We start from the raw sequence: 21,931 nt of genomic DNA, 5'->3' as shown, positions 1-21,931 counted from the left end.
TTAAAACTCAGCATTCAGGAAATTAAGATCATGTCATCCGGTCGCATCACTTCATGGCAAATAGATGGGGAAACAATGGGAACAGTGACAGACTTTATTTTCTTGAGCTCCAAAATCACTGTGGATGGTGACTACAGCCATGAAATTCAAAGATGCTTGCTCCTTGGAAGAAAAGCAGTGGAAACCTAGACTGCATATTAAAAAGCGGAGACATTACTTTGCTGACAAAGGTCCACATGGTCAAAGCTGTGGTTTTTTCGGTAGTCACGTATGGATGTGAGAGTTGGACCACAAAGAAGACTGAGCACCAAAGAATAGATGCTTTTGAACTGTGGTGCTTGAGAAGATGAGAGTCCCTTGAACAACAAGGAGATGAAACCAGTCAATCCTAAAGGAAATCAGTTGTGAATATTCATTGGAAGTACTGATGCTGAAGCTGAATCTCCGATACTTCGGCCACTTGATGCGAAGAGCTGGCTCGTTGGAAAAGACCTTGATACTGGGAAAGACTGAGGGCAGGAGGAGAAGGGGGTGACAGAGGAAGTGGTGGTTGGATGGCATCACTGACTCAATGGACATGAGTTCGAGCAAGGTCCAGGCATGGTGAAGGACAGGGAAGGCTGGCGTGCTGAATTCCATGGTGTTACAGAGAGTCAGACATGACTGAGCTACTGAACAACAACAAGGTGGAAAATGCTTATTTCATAGCTGGGGACATTGAGGCCTCATAGAAGGAAGTGACCCCCAAAGTCACATGGCTTGATAGAAGGCTCAGTGGAGACTTGAACCTGGGTCTTTGGATGCTGGCCTTGTCACTCCATTACACCAGAGCCTCCCTGGGGTTCTGTACGTGTTTACTGGGATAAGGGCTGCAGGGAGCAGACTGCAGAATGTGTAGCTTCTATCCTGTAGGAACTCCGTGGATGCCACTGAGTGATCTCTGCATGGTAGCTGTAAAACCTGAGAAAGAAGTGAGGCAGCTGCTCTGTTGTAAGGGATTTTGAGGCTGAGTTGGATGGACTCATCCCAAATGTGGTTGTGATTGTTGGGCAGGTCACATTGTAAATGAAGATGCATCCTCAAAACCCTCAGATTTCTGTTTTGGTGGTTTGTGTCTTAGGCCTGTTTCTGCTGTATATAGAACTATAGAGTGATGTATTGTTCATCAGCCACCAGTAGTTACAAGGGGACACTAACACGTATGGAGCAGGTTGACTCCCAGGCACCATGAAAAACACTTCTTTGTAAATCCTTATAACTGCTCGAGGCAGGGCACTGCCATTTCCAGTTCATGGGCCTTCAGGGTGGCATAGAGGTGAGAAGCAAAGACAGGCTCAAAATGGATTCTCAGTTCCCTCATTTTCCAACCATGTGATCATGAGCAAGTGACTTAATCCCTTAAAATTGCAGCTTTGTCATCTGTAAAACTGATCTTCTAATAGCACTAATAAATAAAGTCATTGATAGGATTAAATAATCTGCATAAAGTGCTTAGAATAGTGTCTGCCACATAGCAGTGGGAACTAATGCTTAGTAAATGCTATGTGCCAGGCACTGTTGTGAACATTTGTTTTGTGTGTATTACTTTAATTCTGATGAGATAGGAACTGTTTACAGATGGAAAAACTGAGGCACAAGGAGGTTAAATAACTTGCCTGAGATCTCATACCCAACAGGTGATAGAGTCAGGATTCAAACCCAGGCAGCTTGGTACCAGAGTTCCTGTTTTTAGCCATTACATTACACTGCCACCAAAAGCTGTCGATAAAGAAACCTTCCCAGCTATCAGCTACTTTATTATGATTATGAAACAGATTGAGCATTAAGTGACTCTCGTGAGACTTCACCACGGTAAATAGCAGAGCCCCTGCCATGTGAGCCCACGTTGTCTGGCTTGCAAACTCATGTTTGTTCTATTTTATTTCTTTTAGGAGAAAGGCTTGAAGGTGCCTATCTAGTGATAAGTGTCTGTAGGGGAGCATCTGGGCAGATTATCCAAAGCCACTAGGAGCTGGCACAGAAAGGATGGTGTGGTGATGAGTCATGTTTGCAGCCACAGGAACAAAGATCTCAGTGAAGTAAGAGCATCTGTATCAATTAGTGATCAAAGTGGATAGAGGAGTACATGAATGTTCATAACAGCTTTATTTGTAATAGCTCCAAACTGGAAGCTTGGTTTGGAGATGTCCTTTAGTGAGTGAATAATTAAATGGTGGTGTGTCCCCACCATGGGTTGCTACTCAGCAGTCAAAAGGAACAAGCAAACTACATGTAAGATCTTGGCTGAATCTCAAGGGAATTACACTGAGTGAAAAAAATCCAATCCCCTCAAAACTGCTTAAGGTATATAATTCCATTTCTGTAACAGGAATGACAAAGTTACAGAAATGAAGAACAGATGAATAGCTATAGGGGGTTAGGAATGGGGATGGGGGAAGAGGTAGGTAGGTATGTTTTTAAAAGAGCAACATCATCCTTGTGGTGATGGACTAACTTGGCTGTAATGGTGGCCACAGGGATCTAGTCATAAAGTAAGGTATATAGACTAAATGCACACACACATACACACATACTGCGTACAGGAAACCTGAGGAATCTGAATGAGGCAGATAGATTGTATCAATGTGTATCCTGGTTGGGAAATTTTAGTGTTGTAAGATGTTACCATTGGGAGGAATTGGGTAAAACATACACAGACTTTGTTTCTTATAATCAAATGTGAATCTACAGTTATCTCAATACTTTTCAATTTTTAAAAAAAACGAGGGCTTTGGGCCAACAGAGCCAAAGAGTCAAGAAACATTGCCCACTTCCTGGGTTTAACAAAGGCCTCGGGGCCTCTCAGGTGACTGTCCCTGTTACAGGGGCTCAGAAGCAGGAACGGTAGTAAGTATAGCACCATCTGGCTCCTCTTCATAAGCAGGTCCTTGGGGAGCAGGTTCCAAAGTGGAAAGTGTTTGAGAAGTTTCTTGGGATAATTTTAATCCATTGTCACTGCAGTTGGTGACTGCAGCCATGAAATTAAAAGACACGTGCTCCTTGGAAGAAAAGCTATGACAAACCTAGATAGCATATGAAAAAGCAGAGACATTACCAACAAAGGTCTGTCTAGTCAATGCTATGGTTTTTCCAGTAGTCATGTATGGATATGAGGGTTGGACCATGAAGAAAGCTGAGCGCCAAAGAATTCATGCTTTCAAACTGTAGTGCTGGAGAAGACTCTTGCAAGTCCCTTAGACTACAAGGAGATCAAACCTGTCAATCCTAAGGGAAATCAGTGCTGAATATTCTTTGCAAGGACTGATGCTGAAGCTCCAATACTTTGGTCACCTGATGCGAAGAACCGACTCATTGGAAAAGACGCTGATGCAGGGAAAGATTGAAGGCAGGAGGAGAAGGGGACGACAGGATGAGATGGTTGGATGGCATCACTGACCTGATGAACATGAGTTTGAACAAGCTCCGGGAGTTGGTGATGGACAGGGAAGCCTGGAATGCTTCAGTCCATGGGGTCACAGAGTCATACACAACTGAGCAACTGAACTGTTCATTGAAATCCACCCATTTAGTCGAAAAGATATTTGTGGAATTCTGCTTCCAGCATTATCAAAGCCAGATTCTGCATCAAATGGGTGAAAGAAGCATTATGAATTAAAGTTATTTATAAACAAAGGTTTGAACAGAAGCTACCCAGGACAGCGGGATTGTAATGCTGGTTTAGTTTCTAACTCAAGATTTATATGGAGACACTTTCAGTGTATTAATCTTGATAATAGATAATGTTAACAGTGATTACTATGTGTCAGGCTAGTGTGCTGAAGGTGTTAAGTACTTTATGCTATTTATTTTCACAACAGCCCAACAAAGCCAGAACTGTTATGATGGCCTGCAGAGGTGAAGACATTAGCCTGAGGTTATATGGTGTGTGGTGGGGGTTGGGGGGTTGGTGTGGCAAGCAGACTCACCACCAGCTCTGCCTGCCTTTATAGCCACTGCACCGATGGCAGCTTGGTTCTCAGCCGTGAAAAGAGGAGATTGGGTTGTTGGGTCTGGATTCTCCATGGCTCTAATGGATGCTGAGCCAATTAGCTAGTTCTCACCTGAACCTATCAGGGGGTAGTAAGGAAATAATGTAAGAACTGCCAATCTTGCCCTACAGGGAAGAAGATAAGTCTGGGCAGGCTGAGGGTCAGAGAGGGTAAGGAAATTATTTTTTACCCTTCAAAGGGATGTGACTGACTTAGGACTTCCTGTTATAGCCTAATTAAATCTGAATAATAAGCCCTCTCTCTCCAGTAGACTTAGGATCTCTAAAGAGTCCTGATGGTTGAATGTATATCATAGCCTGTCTCTTGATTACTTGAAAGACAAGCAGTGCTACTGCTGCTGCTAAGTCACCTCAGTCGTGTCCAACTCTCTGTGACCCCATAGACGGCAGCCCACCAGGCTGCCCCGTCCCTGGGATTTCCAGGCAAGAACACTGGAGTGGGTTGCCATTTCCTTCTCCAGTGCATGAAAGTGAAAAGTGAAAGTGAAGTCGCTTAGTCGTGTCTGACTCTTAGTGGCCCCATGGACTGCAACCTACCAGGCTCCTGCGTCCATGGGATTTTCCAGGCAAGAGTACTGGAGTAGGGTGCCATTGCCTTCTCCAAGACAAGCAATAGGATGATAAAATATTGGTATTCTGGTTCATTCAATTTCACATTAAGCCCTCCTGGAAAAGCAGCTGGTGCTGTTAATATACCATAGGAAGGAAACCAGGATAGGACCCCTGTTAGCCAAGATAAATACCAAGATCCAACAGGAGAGGACAGATAACATACAACACCACAAACAAGCAGAATTACTGCTGAGGGGTTTTCTTCTGCATTTCGAAGTTCCTCTGGGCTTAAGGAGACTACCTTTGGGTGGTTTTTGGTTCTATACTTCAGGGTTAGCATGTCTTAAAAAGGGGGTCACTCAAATGAAATTAGGGTGAGAGAACGCTTCTCCCTAGAGTGGGCGGGCCCATCGGCTGTCAGCAGCTGCTTAAAATCCACTTCAGCTTGCAATCCTTACCCTGATCACTTTCCCTGAGGAGGCAGAATGGCAAGATGTTTTAGAGCAAGGGTGAGCCCTGGAGCCACAGAGCCTCAGTTCATTTCCCAGCCCCAGGCTTTGTGACCTGGCAAGTTGTTGAACCTCTCTGCTGTTTCATGCCCTGTAACATCGGGTTGGCATCCACCCCAGAGTTGGGTGAGGTGTTACACAGGTGCTTGGCACAGTGCCTGGCCACAGAAGTCCCTCCATAAATGTTAGCTCCAATGATTATGACTCTAAGATGTCTGAGGATATTATAAGGTCCCCAAAGCTTCCTGGTATTCTGCAAGCCAGAGTAGTTTTTGTCTTCATTAGGCTCTAGGACCTCCAGGGGGCAGAGAATGGAGAAACGGGACTTCTTGCCTTAGTCCTTTAGTTTTTCTTTTTGAGTCTCAGCTTCCTCACCTATAATATGGGAATACTAGGATCTGCCTCTGTTCATCTCATAACACCTTTGTGCATCTCTTAAGACACTGTATATGAGAGCACTTAAAGAAGAATTGGCACCATGGGGCCTAGAATGTTAAAAGATATTCTTGAGTAAATGATTCCCATTCTGAGACTGTCTCTTCCACTGTGGAATACGGGCAGTAATCCCTAACTTCCAGAGTGAGGACTGAGGTGATAAAGCCCTTGGAACTCAGTTCCAGTGCAGAATCTGCTCCCCACACTGTCCCCATCTGTGGTCCTGTTTCCTGATTAAAGGAGCCAACATCTCTGGTTTGCAAGCTTGAGAGATGCAGCAGGGGAAGTAAATGCCAGAACAAGCTTCATTCTGGCCATCCCAACCAGTCTGAATCAGCTAGATCTGCTTATTTCCCTCATCCTGAATTCAGGCTGCTGGGCGGACTTCAGATCCCCACCCCACAATAGTGAGATTTAACGTAGAGACTAGCAGGAAGAGCTCTGGGATCTCAAACAAAGCATTTGCAAACCAAATGATATTCCTCTGAATTCTGGGTTTCTCCAAAGTCTCCTTCTTGCCTTCTGCTCTCCTCCCTACCCCAAAAGATGCCCTGGCTCATATTTTCAGTCCCAGTGCCCATAATACCACACACCTAGACAAATCATCAGGACCATAAAAGCAGTCAGCTTCTGGCAAGTCCTTGCTGATGTGGGCAAAGTCATATGGCAATGACTGTATCACCTTCCCTGTGTATAAAACTTGCACAAAAGTATTTCCACACCCGTTTGAAAGAAATAATTTTACTTATTTTTGGCTGTGCTGGGTCTTCGTTGATCCCCAGGCTTTACTCAGGTGTGGCGAGTGGGGGTTACTCTGTAGTTGCCGTGGGTGGACTTCTCATTGTGGTGGCTTCCCTTGTTGCAGAGAACTGGCTGTAGGGTGCAGGCTTCAGTAGTTGCAGCACACGGGCTCAGCTGCTGCAGCCCCTGGGCTCCATAGCACAGGCTCAGTAGTTGTGGTGCATGGGCTTGGCTGCTCCACGGCACGTGGGATCTTCCCCGACCAGGCACTGAACCCATGTCTCCTGTATTGGCAGGCAGATTCTTATCCACTGTGCCACCAGAGAAGCCTCACACCTGTTTTAAGGTGGGGTATCTGAGGTCTGGAGGGGTTGAGAGGAGTGTCTGTTCGCTCAGTTGTAGGTGGCTCTGCTGAAATGTGGGTTTTTCTGGGTTCTGCTCAGCTTCCCCAGGAGGCAGAGGAATCTCATACAGCCAGCTGAGGTTGGGTCAGACTCTCAGCTAATGAAGAGTATTTCAAGGTGTGAACGCTTTCCTAAGCCTCTCATTGCCTCTAGGGGGTCTCTGCCTTCTCCATCTAGGTGAGACGCTGACCCTGGTATGAATTGTGATGGCCTTGATTGTGGTTAGAGGGCATCAGGGACTACTGTTCTGGAGGGGCTCCCCACCCGGGCTGGAGTCCAGTCCAGGCTCTGGACTCCAATTGACTTGGGTTCAAATTCTGTCTAAGCTATTAATACTTCCAGCTATGTTACCTTAGGCACCATAAACTCTTAAGAGCAACTTCCTTGTCTGTGAAATGGAAGAAAACAAGCACATTCCTTATAGGAATGTCTGGATTTTCCCAGGCAATTTAATTTATGGGCTCCAGTGCAAAATGGAAATGGGGTTCTCTGTTCAAAAAGCAAGAATAGAGCTTTTTACCTTCTTCCATGGTTCTTCAGGGCTTCCTGGGTAGTTCCAGTGGTAAAGAATCCACTCGCCAATGCAGGAGACGTGGCTTAGATTCCTGGGTCGGGAGGATCCCCATGGAGGAGGAAATGGCAACTTACTCCACTGTTCTTGCCTGGAAAATTCCATGGATGAAGGAGCCTGGTAGGCTTTAATACAGTCCATGGGGTCGCAGAGTCAGACACAACTGAGCAGGCAGGCACCCATGGTTCCTCTCTCAGCATGCCATGGTGTTTTTATTTGGTGTTGAATCAAGCACAAGGATACTTGGCAGGCTAGCGTAGACCCTCACAGGCGCCTGGGGCCCCAAGTGCAAGTGAATAAGTGAAAATCGCTCAGTCATGTCCGACTCTTCGTGACCCCATGGGCTATACAGTCCACGGAATTCTCCAGGCCAGAATACTGGAGTGGGTAGCCTTTCCCTTCTCCAGGGAATCTTCCCACCCAGGGATCGAACCCAGGTCTCCCGCGTTGCAGGCGGATTCTTTACCAACTGAGCCACAGGGGAAGCCCTGAGACAAAGTGAGTTGGGCCATGTGTTAGTGGAGGCTCCAAGACCCCAGCACATGTTCATTGTCCATCTGACATTGCTTCTAAGAGTCCAGTCCAAAGATAAAATTATTAAGCATTTCACGATGGTAGCCACAGAGCATTAAACCCCCAAGCACAGGCCCTTCTGAGCGTGGGCCTTGTGCGTTGAACTGATCACACACCCATGAAGCTGGCCCTGTATGTGCCGACAAGCCTTTGGCCTGGTCTGTGGTCCACAGTAAGCCCTCAGTAAGTGGTTAGGAGAGAGTCCAGCTTTGCTATGGCTCATTAGGAGTTCTCAAGCTTAAGTCCTCACTTGAGCTTTGCATTTCCAGCCTGGTTCATAGGAGAGTTGGAAAAGTGTTATTATCACCTTTGTACCAATGGGGAAACTGAGGCCCAGAGAAGGGATAGTACTTGGCCATGTTCACTGTGCAGCTGGTAACAGTCAGAAGTGAACCGTGATCTCCAAACTCTTAGGCAGTGTTAAGCATCTTAAGTCCTGCGCGTCCTCTGACATCGTTACCTGAGATTGTGAGTGGCAACAGCTCATGCTTCTCCCATCAGGACATCTCCCCTCAGGAGCACAGCCCTTGCCCCAGCCCCCTACCAGCTTTCTGAACAAACCCCAGCTCCATGCCAGCCTCCTCCAGGAAGCCTTCCCTGCCAAGAACCTAACCACAATATGCTTTTATTTCATATGCACATTCACCCCAAATTCAGTTATATGTAGTTTTATTTCCTGTGCTTTTTATACTACCAAATATATGAGCATATTTGTGGCTTATTAAACATTTTTAACCTCATTTATAATAGCTTCATAATATTCTATTTTAGAGAAGTTCCATAGTTTATTTGGCAAATCCCTTATTGTCAGATACTCAGGTTGTTTCAAATTATTTTTCAGTTTCTTGAAGGGAATGTACAAGTTCTAACCTGGGGATAATCACAATACTTGGCTCATGGGTCATTGTGCTGATTAAATAAATTATTATAGGAAAAGTGTTTAGGAAATGAAACAAGTACTGTATGTGTGTTAGCGAAGGTTATTCTTTTAGGTCTATTATTTTGATAATGCTATAGTTGTTACCATTTTATACGCATCTTTGAACACATAAGTGATTATTTCCTGGGTCAGAGGGTAGAGCAGTGTGAAGGCTGGCATAAAATTCATCCCCAATTTATGGAGGGTGTGCTTGCCACTGACAGGGAGACCAAAGGGGTGGAACTGAGCCCCAGGCTTTGGCTGGAAACATCTGTCATGATCTGACTGTGATGCCTTACGAAGTATGAACAATGAGTTAGTTCACCTCAGGGCTGAAAAAAGGAAGCGTAGAAAGCATGCAAAATAGAGACGCCCAGGAAAGTATCTGCCAGCGCAGCAAAGAGACCAGTTTGCCCTCGAGCTCCAGATTGGTAAGTGGATATTTCCTCTGTTCTCTTGGCTTCTGCTATGACTAGTGAATTTGGGCCTTAGATACTATGGTGTTGAGATAAAATTGAGTGGGACCATGGAGTCTTAGATAGTCAAGGATCTGCAATATTAGGCTATCACTTCAGGTCAGCACTGGGTTGGGGGGCAGAGAATTAACAGCTGCCTTTGTGGTTGGTCTGCCCCCACACACTTCCCCTGCCAGCCATTTCCCATCATGGAGCTGTGACTTTGTAACTTAATAATCTGTCTTTAGGATGGTCCTTGTACAACACAAATAAGGAGGGGAGATATGCATTTCAGAGGATAGAATCATAGAATTTCAGAGGCGAAAGGGAGTAGATTCCATCTGGTATTCTTCTGGAGCAGGAATTCTCAAACATTCATTTGTGAACCAGAATCCTACATCAGAAGTACCTGGGAGCTTGTTAGAAAGGTAGATCCTAGCCCACACTCAGCCTGATTCAGTGATTGTTGAGTGGGTCCCAGGACTTTGCCCTTTTAAGAATAATCCCAGATAATTCATTCTGATACAGGTGGGCTACACTTTGAGGAACTCTATTCTATTAGTAGGATTCCCTAGCAGGTTGGTTGCCTCTAGTGTTGGGGAGCTCACCACCTCAGGAGACAGCCCATTCCATTTGGGAACAGTTCTGATTATACAAAGTTCTGTTTTATGTGGAGCTGGAATCTGCCTCTGTATAAACTCCACCTACTGGCCCTAGTTCTATCCACCAGGGCTGTGCAGAGAAAGTCCAGTTCCTCCAGGCTTCTATGGGCAGGGAGACTTGAGAAGTATGCACCCATGAGAGTTTGTGAGTCAAAGGTGCATTGGAAAGGAGCTCCTAGGTCTCTGAACTGGCTGGGGCTTTGAGAAACTCATTTCCTCTTCTCACCAGGGTAGATGCCTCCTTCCAAACCTAAATGGAGGTGTCCCCAGACCAGAGGGCAGATTCCCTGGGGAGGAAGAGAAGTCCTTGGGCAGCTCACGAGAGCCTGTGAAAATCAGTTCCTGTGATCACAGGATGGTGGGAAGCAGGGCCAATGTCTGGCCAGGCGTGCTGGTGGTGGGTTCCTGGACCTGGGTTCCAGCCCAGCTCTGCCTTTAAGCTCCCAACAGATTCTCAGCAAGTCCCTGCCCACTCGGGCCTCAGTTTTCACATCCACACAACTATCATTTCCAGTCCTCTGCAGTCTGAAATCCCATATTTAAAGCCCAGTGCTGTCTGATCTGGCCTTGTCTTTGCTGCTCTAGTAAGTTGTCTGGTGGAGGTGGAAAGAAGGGAGGTGTCAATGTTCTCAGAGAATCCTGAGACCACGGCTGAGAAGCGGAGCAGTCTCATGGGCACCGGGCAGGGATGAGTCATGAGGAATGGAGGGGTAGCCTTTCCTGGCAGTCGTCCCTGGAGAATGTGCACTTGGGCCTGGAGGCAACCTCCCCGTGGGGCTTCATATAAACAGGGGGGTCCTCCAGGCTTCCGGGCTGTTGGAGGCCTGGCTCAGGGAGGCAGAGAAAAGGAACACAAAGAGTGGCAAATGGTCCTTATTCTGCACCCCAGCCTGGCTCTCCACCTGACGCAGCTCCTTCCTTTGTTGAGAGATATCAGAGGTTTTAGGCAAAGAGAACTGTATGTGAGCACTGATTCCATGGGTTCTTGGGAAATTCCTCTCACCTCCCTGGGCCTCTGTTTCCTCATCTGTCGAGTGGGGCTAGCAATGCTGACCTCATACGGCTGCCCATCATAGACAATATCCATAAACACCCTCTGTAAGCTAGAATGTGCCAGGAAGATGCCAGTTGCTGTCCATCTATTTGTTCTCAGGTTGGTGTGCAGAGAAGCAAGAAATTTCACTCAAGATAGATTTTGTCCTAAAGTGCGAGTTACTCCTTACCTGGGATTTTTTTCTCTGTATCCTGGGCATGACCTTCTGCGGGGCTGGTGGGAGAAACAGCCAGCTCAGCAGGCTCTTCCCAGGGTTTCTGAGGTCTGATTAGGATTTAGAAAAAAATAATGTTTATCAGGGGCTTCACTGGTGGCTCAGTGGTGAAGAATTAGCCTGCCAGTGCAGGAGACGCAGTTTCGATCCCTGGGTCAGGAAGATCCCCTGGAGAAGGAAATGGCAACCCACTCCAGTATTCTTGCTTGGAGAATCCCATGGATGGAGGAGCCTGGCGGGATACAGTCCATGGGGCCACAAAAGAATCAGAAATCACTGAGCGGCTAAACAATGACAACAAATGTTTATCAGGAAGTCTGGAGCCCCGGACGAACAATACTGGAGTGAGAGGCCATGCCAGCCATGAGCAGAAATGGGCACGGGGACATACACACGTGGGTTGTTGAAGGGTGAATGGCCGAGCTCGGGCATGCTACGTGCACACACATCACCCACGGACACTCACTTGTCATTACATATACCAGGCACCCAGCATCCCTTCCCACAGCCTGCAGGAGCCCAAAGGCTGACCTCAAAGTTTCCCTCACAGGCAGAGACTCCAGGTCCTACCTGGGGAGGTGCTTAACTAGGGCCACCAGTCAATGTTGATGGGGGAGCTGGCCGTTTCCCTCAACAACCATCATGGTCTACTTAGTTGGGGAAGGACCCTGGACCGTGTGGGAGAAATCCTAGATTCTAGTTCCCCCATGGCACCAATTTCCTTTCTTGCTTTTACAGATGCCACTTTTCTTCCTTGGATCTCGGTTTATATCTCCGTGAAATGGGTCCATAATCCCCATCCTACCCACTTCTGAAAATGGCAGTAGGGCTCAGATGTGATACTCGGTATGAAAGTGCTCTGAGAAAGTTGCAAAAACTGAGCATGTGAGAGGGGGAAGGGGCACAGGAGAGGTAGGCATGGGAGGAACAGACCCTGATGAGTTCAGGTCACACTGTCAAGCCAGTCTCTCATCTGTGCATGCTTTCTCTCCACCACCCGGTCCAGAGTTTGGCAAAGATGATGAAAGAGAAGGAGCATGAGAAAGAGAAGGGGAAGCTGAAGAGTATGTCCTGTGAGAAGTAGCAGCAGAAGGTTGAGAAGGTGGAGAGGCCCCTGTACCCTCTCTGTGTCAGAACTCAGGAAATGAAACTTGCCGGGCCCACAGTTCATGTGGACACTCTCTCTGGGGTGACTGTGCTGTCCAGCTTTAAGCTTCTCCTGGCCAGCAGATGTCCTGGAGTGGGGGAGGCTGGCTATGCTCAGGGATAAGAGGACCCAGAAAGGAAGTTGTTGGCCAACTGTGAATTGACTTCAGTACTTTGTGAATGGACCTGTCAATGTCAAATGGCTGTATAAGAGGACTCAAAAACCACATACAAATTACTGAGTAGGGTTGAGAGGCTGGGGAAGCAGGACTGTGGGCTTCATAAGGCATGTTGATTTACAGGATGCTGTCCTTGTTCTCAGACCAAGGACTGGTCTGATTCAGTCCTTGTGATTCCTTGTATCAGACCAAGGAATCTGCTCCTGATTCCTCTCCAGCCTCACCTCAGCCGGGCAGGGGCACGGTCCTAGCTTCCTCAAAGAGTCACTGGCCTGAGTCCTATGTCCAAGCAGCAGCATCCCCAAATAACATTCTCCCTTTCCTCTAGAAATTTACTTTCCTAACCAACTTCTCTTTGAAGCGTGTGAAGAAGCAGATTAATGGATGCAGCTGCCTTCTGCCTTGGGCAGCTCTTGGAGAGGTCTTACAGTAGGAAAATTGTGATGCCACCCCATCCTTTTTCTCTGCTTACTTCTTCCTCCTCCATCCTCCCCTTGTAGCCTTTGATACTGAGGCTAGGGGTTCTTCCTTACACCTTTACCAGCTCTCTAGAAGGAATCTGACAGCAGCCATTTATAGTTAAGGTCAGAGACTTCAAGAAGCTAGTGTCAGAATTTGGACTAAAATCTATGTCTCTTTGTTGCAGTGTCCACTTTCCTGGTCCTTACTGCCCCAACTATATCATAGGCAGGGTGCCTAGAGTGCTTCTCAATTACTTAACATCACAACACAATAAGTCTATAATTATAGATGAGAAATTCTAAATTATAGATGAGAAAAACAGGTTTAAGGAGCATCAGAGACTTCCCAAAGTTAACACAGTGGTGGAGTGGGTGGGCTTCACATATGAGTGTGTATGAACATATTGCCTATCCACATGAAACAAGAAAGCCAGACCCCATCCACTTAAAGGTTTACTGTCTCTCCCTCAGGGCCTCTCCAGTGCCATAAACCTAACGCAAATGAGCTACAACTAGATCAGGGCGTCTTGGGATGAACTCAACTGAACCAGAATCCTGCGGCATAAGCAGAGATGAAGGGATGGTAGAAAGATCCAAGGGTAGGAGAGAGGCGCTTGGTTTCCAGTTCTGCCAGTGAGCAGGTAGAATGCCGTAAGTACATCTCTTACAGTGTTTATGGTTTAGTTTCTGCACCTGTACTGCTAGAAACAAAAACTCACAAGGTCAAACTTAGGTTTTCAGGGCATTTGGCTCCATCTTCTGGCCAATCCCCATCACTGCAGCCTTTTGCAGTGTGTCCATCCACTACGGACTTCAGGTAATACTGAGGCTTCTAGGAAACTTCTGGTCGTCGCTCTGGGGATTAGGGATGCCTGCGGGCAGAACCAGAGGTGACCTGAAAGCCCAGGGAATTTCTGTGGCCTCTGAGTCACACTGGCCGTATGCTGCTAGTGGGTGGGTGATGACTCAGGGAGGGAAAATCCCCAGTGCCAGAGAAGGATGGACAGTGGAGACCATGGAGTCCAGCCACTCCAAAGAACAGGTGGGGACACGGAGGTCTGGGAAGAAGTAGGGACTTGCTCCAGGCTACACACATCACACATAGGTCCCAGGTCCCCTGACACCCAAACCCTCGGGCCTCCTGTCTGCCTAGCTGACTCCTACCCCTTTCTCCAAGGATTCCATCCCAGCTGGTCACTCTCCTTGTCCTCCTGAGACAGGCCTATCTACTTAATAAGCACGCTGCTCCATCCACTTGCTTCCATGGGATCCACTCTCTCTTGGTCCCAGCTTCTGCTCTGACTGGGTGGGGTGTCCATCTACCTCTCCATGCCAGGGCTTTCCTGGAGGAGTAGGGGGCACAGAAGAAAGAGGGAGGTGGAGATCTGTGTCTCTTTCAGATCTGCACCACTCCCAGCCTCTCTGAACCTCAGTTTCCCCTTCCGACACTCAACCAACCCCTACACCAGATTCCTGAGATTAAACGGATTAGTTGGTGTGAGGTGCTTTGTGAGTTCTTGAGCCCTTTAATAAAGAGCTTTAAGTTACCACCTCTATTTAGGTCCTCCCAAGCCACATAGGATGCCAGGTGCTAGCTGGAGCCCAGTTAGTGCACAGGCCGTGGGGCCCGCCTTGGAGACGGGAGATGAGCCATTCTTCTAATGTCCTGGCTTCAGGATCGCAGGACAGAGTCTATAGCTGAACTCCCTCCTTCCACCCAGATTCTGCTTATTTCTGAAAGATGAGTGAGTCCTAGTCCAAGACAGTATCTTAGAGTTACTCCCCACTGACCTGGATTCTAGGCTTTGAAAGCTCAGGAGCTATAATGGGAGAGGCAGAGGAGGATCAGTTTAGCCAACTCTCTTCCTGCCCCTTGTCTGGACATAAGATCCATGGCCTTGGGTCTTCCCTGGTAGTCCTGTGGCTAAGACTCCATGCTCTCAATGCAGGGTGGGGGACAGGGCTCAGGTTTAATCCCTGGTCAGGGGACTAGATCCCACATGCCACAGTTAAAGATTCCACAGGCTGCAACTGAAAATCTTTCAGGCTGCAATGAAGATCTAAGATCCCATGTGCTGCAACTAAGACCTGCTGCAGCCAAATTAATAAGTGTTTTGTTTTTTTTTTTTAAAGATCCACGGGCTCTCGCTTGGATGAGTGAGATCTAGATAAGCAGCCTCAGAAAGAAAGGAAAGTTTTTTTTCCACCTGAGTCTTGAGTTCCCAGTACAGTCTTGATTCTGTTTGCACTTCAGAGTGTTGAGGAAACAGGAGGCAAGATGGTCCTCTAGAGCAGCCCTGTTGAGGTCATCTAGAGCATCTAGAGTTGAAGTCTAGATCTACAGGTCTAGCATCTAGAGATGAGGTCATCTAGAGCAGCCTTGCCTTGCTTGCATACTCCCAAAGGTGGAGGGATCACTACCTTTTCTAGGAAGCCCAGTTTCTCCTCAAGCAGCTCTAACCCTTCAAAAAGTCCCACTCAGTGATTGGAAAGGGTGGTTCTGAGACCTCCTGTACTATAGTCACATAGGGTGACGCACTGCATCAGACCAGTTGGGAGAGGCCTGGAATCTGCACCTACAACAGCCTCGGCAGGTGAAGAGGAGCCATTGGCCCCCCTTCTCCACACTGGGAATGACAGCTGTTACCATTGGCCCCGACCCCCTGCCCCCACCCCCTGCCCTGCCATCCTCAAAGCCTGCCCTGGACACACTCTACCAATTGTTTCTGATAGGACATAGTTTTTCTTTTCTTAACACTCTTCTGTCACTTTTCAGGTTCTCCTGTCTTTTTCCTGGTCTCCAGACCTGTTTTGTAAAGAGAGCATCATAGAATTTGGGGTCTGGAAGTATTCTTAACAGAACACCTTATCCAACTGCTCCTTTTATAGATGGGATATTTGAGACCCAGAGAGGGCAGTGGCTTGCCTCAGCTCACACGGCTGTTCCATGGGTGCCCATAGGAGACCCAATCCCATGACTCCTGGTGGGTGCCCTTCCCACTGTGCAGTGCAGTTCTGTCCTGCTGGAAAAGCCACACTGAAGGCCAACACCCCTCTGAGACCCCTTCTTAAAAGAAGCCATCATGGTGTCATCACGGGATTCTCCCTGGCCAGCAGAGCTCTCTGAGTTGGGTCATTCAGATTTTCTCTTGAAAGAGAGTGGGTCACTGATGCTCTTCAGCCCTGGGCTAAGAGGTCAAGCAGACTCCAGGGTTGGGGGTTGTGGTGGTAATTTTTGTACCACGTATGCTGAGGAGCAAATCGAGGAAGAGGACCAGCAGAGAGAAACTAGAGGTAGGAGACTGTGCAGTGAGAGAGAGGGAGAGGGAAAGAGGGGCACTTAGAGAGTGAAAGAGATTGCAACAAACATCAGAGAGAGACAGAGATACACACACATACATATACACAAAGAGATAGAAATACAGGGATAAAAACACAGAGAGACATAGAGGGAGAGACTGGAATAGAGACATGTGTGAGAGAGAGGGAGGGAGAGAGAGGGGATGGAGATTGACTTAGACAATGAAAGAGAAGAAGTCAGACAGAGCCCCAAAGTCTCGCTGCCCCCTGCCCTTGTCTGCCTTCCCCGAGATGCCCCGAATCTCTCCCCAACCACCTTTCACTTGAGTGAGCTCCACTGGATTTCTGCCTCTCTCAGTGATGCAGTTCCCAACCAGCCTGGCCCTGGAGGGGTTTCTGGGAGGGGGTGGCGGTGGGAAGCTCACAGAGCTGCCTGGGAGCAAATGCTGCACACTGGGGGAGCAAACGCTGCCTTCTGCTCAGGGGACCACCTGTCAGTGCTCGTTACCTCCGCGACTTGGAGATGGTTCTCTTTTTCAGCAGTCAGAGCAGAGCTGCCAGCTCCCAGTGGTTGGCTCGCCTCCGGTCAGCAGCAGTCTTCCTGGGAGCGGACTCTGAGAACGACAGCTGAGTGAACAAGGCCCAGGCTCTTTTCATCGGCACCTCCATGCCTGTATTCACTTGACACTCTTCCCTTCCGGGGACAGTCCTTTCTTATTTATTTATTTATTGGGTACTGTCCTCCCTACCCAGGCCACACCCTACTCACCTTTCCACTCCTCCAGAAAGTCTTCCTAGCAGCAACCCAGACTCAGATGAATCCTCCCTTTGTAAACATTCTCTGTTCCAAAATTATGTCACACAAAGGGCTATTTTACTAAGTTATAAGCCTATCAAGCTTATCATGTGAGTGGAAAAGGAAATCACTAAATTTGTATGTTTGCGACAATAAGAGCTAGTCACGAGTAACTCATTTGATCCTTGTGACTGTTTACAAAACAGGAACAGGGGGCCCAGAAAAGTCACTTGTTAAAAGGCCACATCTACAGTCAAGGACAGAGGGCAAAAGAGCTTGTATGGCAGATTCCTTCCCCCTCCCACGTGGCTGACCGGTACCTAACCGTCCACCATTGGAATTTTGTCCTTTTGTTTTAAAGCGGTAATTCTTGTAAAATACAGATTTTTGTTTCTTTCTTTTTCTTTTTTGACAGAGGAAGAAACATGTTCCAGACCATCATAGATTGCCTCCTTGAAAGACAGACACCTAAATAACTAGCACTCTCTTGTGTTCTGGGTGTGTCCTGTGGACACACTAGTTCCTTGGGATGTGAAACAGATTTTACTGAAACAAACAAACAAGCAAAAATAATTCAATGTGGTTAAACTGCTGACTTTGCAGCACAACTGCTCAGTACCTTAGTGCTGTGGGTCTGTAAAAAGAGGAGGAATGTGCTGCATTCACTAAACAAATCTAACCGTGGCCTCTGTTCTTACAGATCATCTCTCAAATTGGGCTTCCACGGACCCGTTGTGTAGAAACACTGCCTGAATCCACTGGGCAACCCAGCCACCACTGACCATGATCTCCAGTTGTTCACTCTTCCTGTGGTCTCATACCCGGCCACCTGCATTTGGTGGTGCTGCCTGCCAGGTGGCTTCTCAGGTAGACAAGATAAACCCAAATTACTCGCATTCACCTGCCTGGATTCACCCTGTCACCAATCAGCTTCCTTTACAGAGTCAGGACTGTGGAATAGCTAGCCCCTTCTATCCTTGACTGACCTCACTCGCTCACTCACGCTTTTAGAAAAAATTTTTTTGCATCTCCAAGACCCTGAGAGGTCCCTGAGGGGATCAGACCTGGGCTCTGGGTGGATGTGATGGATACACAGGGGAGGGGGAGGGATGCAGGATGGAAGGAGAGCTCATATCCAGCTCTGGGGTGGGGTGGGAGGAGAACTGGGATTCTGGGAGGCCACTCCAGGGAAGGTCCACTAAGAGCTGGACCTAGAAGGGTGACAAGGGGTGATGAATGGAGCTTGTGGCTGAGAGGGACTCCAAGCCAGTGGGACCACCAGGGTCCCTGGGTAGGAGGAGCCCTCCTGTGCTCTCCTCCCCCACAGCTAACTTGGGAGGGAGGCAGCATCTGTGTCTTGGACTCTGGGGATTGTCTTGTTCTCACTGTACCCAAAACCTGCAGAGGGACCTTCAGGCTTCACTGGGTGAATGGGTGCCTGCCTCTTCTCCAGCCCCTTTCTCCACGCTGTACTTTCTATTTGCCCAGGGCTTTGTTCTGGCACTGAGCCATGAATCTACCAAGGAGCAAACCCCTCCAGAAAACCTGTCATTTTCACATGGAACTTTTGATGATGGTGAAGACTTGAAGTGGGTTTCTACAGAATCAGGGGTCCGGGAGTGTCAGAGTCGCCTGAACACCAGGAGGGCGTCTGGGTACCCAGGACGGTGGCAAATCAGGACAGTGGCCATGAGCCAGACCAGCAGTAGAGGAGCCTTCTAAGTAAGTATTTCTGAGTAACTTTGAAAATTACATGTCATTTGTGTACAGTCCCCCATTATCCTCGCTTTTACTCGCAGCGGTTTCCTTTCTGTGGTCAACTGAGGTCCAAAAATATTAAATGGAAAATTCCGGAAGTAAATAACTCATAAGTTTTGAATTGCATGCTGTCCCGAGTAGTGTGGCGAAATCTCGGGTTGTCCCGCTCTGTCCTGCTCAGCGTGTGAATCACCCTTGTGTTCAGCTAACTTGTCCATTAGTCACTCAGTAACCAACTTCGCTTCAGACCACTTTGCGGTCTCTCGGTGCTTGTGTCCAAGTCATCCTTATTTGACTTACTAATGACCCCAAAGCCCCAGAGCAGTGATGCTGGCAATTCGGATATACCAAAGTGAAGTGATAAAATGCTCTGTTTAAGGGAAAAGGGGAAATGTCTTGACTTAATAAAGATGCAATTGTTTGCTGAGGTTGCTAATATCTGTGATAAGAATGAATCTTCTATCCGTGAAATTGAGAAGAAGGAAAAAGCAATTTGTGCTAGTTTTACTGTTGTGCCTCAAATTGCAAATTTTGCTACCACAGTGCGGGATAAGTGCTCAGTTAAGATGGAAAACGCGTTAAACTTGTCCAATAAGATATTTTGAGAGAGAGTAAGGCCACGTTCATGTAACTTTTATTACAGTATATTGTTATAATTGTTCTATTTTATTGCTAGTTATTGCTAATCTCTTCCTGTGCCTAAACTTTATCATAGGTATGTAGTCATAGGAAAAATCATAGTATTGATATGTACAGGATTTGGTACTATCTGGTTTCAGGCATCCCTGGGGCTCTTGGAATGAATCCCCCATGGATAAGCGGCGACCCCTGTACCAGAAAGCACATAGATTCTGGAATCTAGCTTGCTTCCTGTCCCAGGCCAGTGTGCTGGGCAAGGGCCTCTCATCCATTTTGTGGGCCTTGATTTTACTTTTTGCAAAGTGAATACTCCATCTGTCTCCAGGGTTCAGGGAGGCTGTGAGTCCAGCCAGGAGATGGGGGAGAGGAAGGTGACCTGGGAGGGTGCAGGGAAGTGGAGGGGCTGCTGCTCTCCCTGGCAGCATAACCCAGGCACACCCCAGATTCTTCCCCTCGCTTCTGACCCGCTTCTCAGAAAGGACCAGCCTACCGTGGTGGCTGCTGGAGGGGGCTGGCATGCCAAAGGTGGAATTCTGTCTCCTACCTTTTACCTGGTGGGATGGGTTACATAGCTTGCAGGTGACAGGCTCTGTGGGGGCTGAGAGTCAGGCTCATGTGCCTGCATACCCAGGCTTTCTGGCCCTTCCTGGAAAGAGAGGTCAATGAGCTGTGCCTGCTCCTCCTCTCCCCATCAGCTGTCAGCCCCTGCTATCCTGACCACCCCTGCTTCTCTTGCTAATATGGGCACCACAGTCTCCAAAGGGCATCCTCCTGCCCCCCACTGTGAGGACTGCTGGCCAGGACTCTTAGCCACATTTCATGGGCAGGGAAACAGAAGCTGAGAGAGGCCAAAGGACATGCCCTTCTGGTAGAACTACAACTCCTGCCCTGGTATTCTTTGCACCATGCTGGTGACTCTAAACCTTGGAGTGTAAGAGTTACATGAGACTTAGCTAAAATGCAGATTCTTAGGCCATCATCCCCAGAAAGGAGATCCAGAGCAACTTCAGTGGTGCCTGAGCATCTGTATTTCTTCTAACTGAAGTATAGTTGACTTACAGTGTTGTGTTAATTACTGCTATATAGCAAAGTGCCTCAAATACATATATATAAAATATTCTTTTTCCATTATAATTTATCATAAGATATTGAACATAGTTCTCTGTGTCATATAGTAGGCACTTGCTGCTTATCCATTCCATCTTTGAAAGCCTGCATCTGCCAACTCCAATCTCCCACTCCACCCCTCCTCCACCCCTCTCCCCCTCGGCAGCTACCAGTCTGCTGTTCTGTGCCCGTGATTCTGTTTCTCTTTCTTAGGTTCATCTGCGTCATATTTTAAATTCCATGCGTAAGTGGTGTAATATGGTATTTGTCTTTCTCTTTCTGACTCACTTAGTATGATAATCTCTAGCTGCAACCATGTTGCTGCAAATGGCATTTTTTAAGGCTGAGTAATATTCATATATATATAGACACATCTATATATATACCACATCTTTCTCCATCTGTCGATGGACGTTTAGGTTGCTTCTATGTCTTGGCTATTGTAAACAGTGCTGCAGTGAACGCTGGGGCGCATGTATCTTTTCAAATTCCTGTTTTCTCTGGATATGTGCCCAAGAGTGGGATTGCGAGATCATATGTTGGTTCTGTTTTTAGTTTTCTGAGGAACTTCTACACTGTTTTCCACAGTGGTTGCACCAACTTACATTCCCACCAACAGTGTAGGAAGGTTCCCTTTTATCCACATCCTCTCCAGCTTTTATTTGAAGACTCGTTAATGATGGCCATTCTGACTGGTGTGAGGCGGTACCTTATTGTAGTTTTGGCTTGCATTTCTCTAATAATTGGAGCATCTGTGTTTTTGACAAGCATTCAGGGATGATGATACACCCCTGCACTATACCTCACTTTCTAAACCCCAGAGGTGTGGTGTGGTGGGAGGAGAAATCCAACGGGAAAAAAACCCTTTATTGAGTTCTCATTGGATCAGGTACTTTACATGCATTGTCTTCCTACAAGGAGACATTGTTATTCCTGTTGCATAGTTGAGAAAATTGAGTCTTAGGGAAGTTAAATAGTTTATCCAAAGTCTCATGGCTGGCAACTACAGAAGTCTGTCTTTGAACTTGAGTCTCACAGCTCCGGAGCTCAAATCTCTTCTGATGGAATTATCTGCATGACCCCCTCCTCCCGCATCTCCGACTCCATCTTTTCAGGCTGGAATTAAAGATCTCCAGCCAATGGGAAAGGTGTCGTTCTTGCAGAGCTCCAGCAGGTGGCAGTGTTGGACTGAGTATGTGGGCAAGGGTGGGAGCGGCTAATTGGAGGACCCACGGACTCAGTGGAAAAGCCCCTTATGTTGGGAAGGATTGAGGGCAGAAGGAGAAGAGGGCGTCAGAGGACGAGATGGATGGATGGCATCATTGATGCAATAGACATGAACTTGGGCAAACTCCGGGAGATGGTGAGGGACAGGGAGGCCTGGTGTGCTGCAGTCCATGGGGTCGCA

The 21,931-nt window shown here is 47.5% G+C and overlaps 2 long non-coding RNA genes across 3 annotated transcripts; one reads left to right on the top strand and one right to left on the bottom strand.

Moving 5' to 3' along the window:
* Positions 1–6,269: 6,269 nt before the first annotated feature.
* LOC147369722 (uncharacterized) lies at positions 6,270–17,131 on the bottom strand. Of its 2 annotated transcripts, XR_015167822.1 has the most exons (5): positions 16,993–17,128; positions 16,732–16,837; positions 11,093–11,187; positions 7,210–7,351; positions 6,270–6,569 (listed from the first exon to the last, which is right to left on the bottom strand). It is a non-coding gene; the product is annotated as an uncharacterized LOC147369722 (long non-coding RNA). The 2 variants fall into 2 exon arrangements; XR_015167823.1 differs by lacking the exon at positions 7,210–7,351 and having other exon boundaries at positions 16,993–17,131.
* LOC147369721 (uncharacterized) lies at positions 13,393–18,741 on the top strand. Its single transcript, XR_015167824.1, has 3 exons — positions 13,393–13,574; positions 17,720–17,886; positions 18,508–18,741. It is a non-coding gene; the product is annotated as an uncharacterized LOC147369721 (long non-coding RNA).
* Positions 18,742–21,931: the final 3,190 nt, after the last annotated feature.

The sequence above is a fragment of the Bos grunniens genome, chromosome 7 (genome assembly GCF_055505025.1).
Source record: "Bos grunniens cultivar Pamir isolate PY7600 chromosome 7, Bosgru_T2T1.0, whole genome shotgun sequence".
Lineage (NCBI taxonomy): Eukaryota > Metazoa > Chordata > Mammalia > Artiodactyla > Bovidae > Bos > Bos grunniens.
The sequence above is the reverse complement of the archived record's forward strand: the minus strand, read 5'-3'. Positions and strand labels throughout refer to the sequence as shown.